Here is a 3,893-nt window from a genome sequence, read left to right as displayed (position 1 = left end):
TGTTGAGTCTGTAACCCAACATCATAGAGAGGTAAATCACTATGTTGAGTCTACAACCCAACATCATAGAGCAGGAAATCACTATGACTGAGTCTATAACCCAACATCATAGAGCAGAAATCTGTTGAGTCTGTAACCCAACACCACATAGCAGGTAAATCACTATGTTGAGTCTATAACCCAACACCATAGAGCAGGTAAATCACTATGTTGAGTCTATAACCCAACACCATAGAGCAGGTAAATCACTATGTTGAGTCTATAACCCAACATCATAGAGCAGGTAAATCACTATGTTGAGTCTATAACCCAACACCATAGAGCAGGTAAATCACTATCTTGAGTCTCCAACCCAACATCATAGAGCAGGTAAATCACTATGTTGAGTCTATAACCCAACACCATAGAGCAGGTAAATCACTATGTTGAGTCTATAACCCAACACCATAGAGCAGGTAAATCACTATGTTGAGTCTATAAAGCCCAAACACCATAGAGCAGAAATCACTATGTTGAGTCTATAACCCAACATCATAGAGCAGGTAAATCACTATGTTGAGTCTATAACCCAACATCAGAGAGCAGGTAAATCACTATGTTGAGTCTATAACCCAACATCATAGAGCAGGTAAATCACTATGTTGAGTCTATAACCCAACACCACATAGCAGGTAAATCACTATGTTGAGTCTATAACCCAACACCATAGAGCAGGTAAATCACTATGTTGAGTCTATAACCCAACACCATAGAGCAGGTAAATCACTATGTTGAGTCTATCCCAACATCATAGAGCAGGTAAATCACTATGTTGAGTCTATAACCTGCAACACCATAGAGCAGGTAAATCACTATGTTGAGTCTCCAACCCAACATCATAGAGCAGGTAAATCACTATGTTGAGTCTATAACCCAACACCATAGAGCAGGTAAATCCACTATGTTGAGTCTATAACCCAACATCATAGAGCAGGTAAATCACTATGTTGAGTCTATAACCCAACATCCCCTGGCATGGAAGAAGCATGAGGGACTAGGGGATTTATCCATCCTCATGACAGAAGCATGAGGGACTAGGGGATTTATCCATCCTCATGGCAGAAGCATGAGGGACTAATCCTCATGGCAGAAGCATGAGGACTAGGGGATTTATCCATCCTCATGGCAGAAGCATGAGGGACTAGGGGCAGAAGCATGAGGGACTTTATCCATCCTCATGGCAGAAGCATGAGGGACTAGATGGTTTATCCATCCTCATGGCAGAAGCATGAGGGACTAGGGATTTATCCATCCTCATGGCAGAAGCATGAGGGACTAGGGGATTTATTCATCCTCATGGCAGAAGCATGAGGGACTAGGGGATTTATTCATCCTCATGGCAGAAGCATGAGGGACTAGGGATTTATCCATCCTCATGGCTGAAGCATGAGGGACTAGGGGATTTATTCATCCTCATGGCAGAAGCATGAGGGACTAGGGGATTTATTCATCCTCATGGCAGAAGCATGAGGGACTAGGGGATTTATTCATGGCAGAAGCATGAAGGACTAGGGGATTTATTCATCCTCATGGCAGAAGCATGAGGGACTAGGGGATTTATTCATCCTCATGGCAGAAGCATGAGGGACTAGAGTTATTCATCATCATGGCAGAAGCATGAGGACTAGGGACTAGGCTAAAGCATGAGGGACTAGGATTTATCCATCCTCATGGCAGAAGCATGAGGGACTAGGGGATTTATTCATCCTCATGGCAGAAGCATGAGGGACTAGGGGATTTATTCATCCTCATGGCAGAAGCATGAGGGACTAGGGGATTTATTCATCCTCATGGCAGAAGCATGAGGGACTAGGGTTTATTCATCCTCATGGCAGAAGCATGAGGGACTAGGGGATTTATTCATCCTCATGGCAGAAGCATGAGGGACTAGATTATCATCCTCATGGCAGAAGCATGAGGGACTAGGGGATTTATCCATCCTCATGGCAGAAGCATGAGGGACTAGGGGATTTATTCATCCTCATGGCAGAAGCATGAGGGACTAGGGGATTTATTCATCCTCATGGCAGAAGCATGAGGGACTAGGGGATTTATCCATCCTCATGGCAGAAGCATGAGGGACTAGGATTCATCCTCATGGCAGAAGCATGAGGGACTAGGGGATTTATCCATCCTCATGGCAGAAGCATGAGGGACTAGGGGATTTATTCATCCTCATGGCCTCATCCTCATGGCAGAAGCATGAGGGACTAGGGGTTTTATTCATCCTCATGGCAGAAGCATGAGGGACTAGGGGGATTTATTCATCCTCATGGCAGAAGCATGAGGGACTAGGGGATTTATTCATCCTCATGGCACATGAGGGACTAGATTTATTCATCCTCATGGCAGAAGCATGAGGGACTAGGGGATTTATTCATCCTCATGGCAGAAGCATGAGGGACTAGGGATTATTCATCCTCATGGCAGAAGCATGAGGGACTAGGGGGGATTTATTCATCCTCATGGCAGAAGCATGAGGGACTAGGGGATTTATTCATCCTCATGGCAGAAGCATGAGGGACTAGGGATTTATTCATCCTCATGGGAAGCATTTAGGGGATTTATTCATCCTCATGGCAGAAGCATGAGGGACTAGGGGATTTATTCATCCTCATGGCAGAAGCATGAAGGACTAGGGGATTTATTCATCCTCATGGCAGAAGCATGAGGGACTAGGGATTTATTCATCCTCTGGCAGAAGCATGAAGGACTAGATGATTTATTCATCCTCATGGCAGAAGCATGAGGGACTAGGGGATTTATTCATCCTCATGGCAGAAGCATGAAGGACTAGGGGATTTATTCATCCTCATGGCAGAAGCATGAGGGACTAGGGGATTTATTCATCCTCATGGCAGAAGCATGAGGACTAAGGATTTATTCATCCTCATGGCAGAAGCATGAGGGACTAGGGGATTTATTCATCCTCATGGCAGAAGCATGAGGGACTAGATTTATTCATCCTCATGGCAGAAGCATGATCCTCATGGGACTAGGGGATTTATCCATCCTCATGGCAGAAGCATGCTTATCCATCCTCATGGCAGAGGACTAGATTTATTCATCCTCATGGCAGAAGCATGAGGGACTAGGGGATTTATCCATCCTCATGGCAGAAGCATGGGGGGCAGAGGAGTTATTCATCCTCATGGCAGAAGCATGAGGGACTAGGGGATTTATCCATCCTCAGAAGCATGGACTAGCTTACGAGGGACTGAGGGACTAGGGGATTTATTCATCCTCATGGCAGAAGCATGAGGGACTAGGGGATTTATTCATCCTCATGGCAGAAGCATGAGGGACTATGATGGGACTATGATGATGTATCCATCCTCATGGCAGAAGCATGAGGGACTAGGGGATTTATTCATCCTCATGGCAGAAGCATGAGGGGACTAGGGGATTTATTCATCCTCATGGCAGAAAGCATGAGGGACTAGGGGATTATCCATCCTCATGGCAGAAGCATGAGGGACCTAGGGATTTATTCATCCTCATGGCAGAAGCATGAGGGACTAGGGGATTTATCCATCCACCTGGCAGAAGCATGAGGGACTAGGGGATGTATTCATCCTCATGGCAGAAGCATGAGGGACCAGGGGATTTATTCATCCCTCAGCTACGAGGGACTAGGGATTGTTCATATCCTCATGGCAGAAGCATGAGGGACTAGGGGATTTATTCATCCTCATGGCATGAGGGACTTTTATTCATCCTCATGGCAGAAGCATGAGGGACTAGGATTTATCCATCCTCATGGCAGAAGCATGAGGGACTAGCTTAGCTACGAGGGACTAGGGGATTTATTCATCCTCATGGCAGAAGCATGAGGGACTAGATTTATCCATCCT

Source organism: Oncorhynchus masou, unplaced genomic scaffold, assembly GCF_036934945.1.
Source record: "Oncorhynchus masou masou isolate Uvic2021 unplaced genomic scaffold, UVic_Omas_1.1 unplaced_scaffold_1348, whole genome shotgun sequence".
Lineage (NCBI taxonomy): Eukaryota > Metazoa > Chordata > Actinopteri > Salmoniformes > Salmonidae > Oncorhynchus > Oncorhynchus masou.
Note: the sequence above shows the minus strand (reverse complement) of the source record.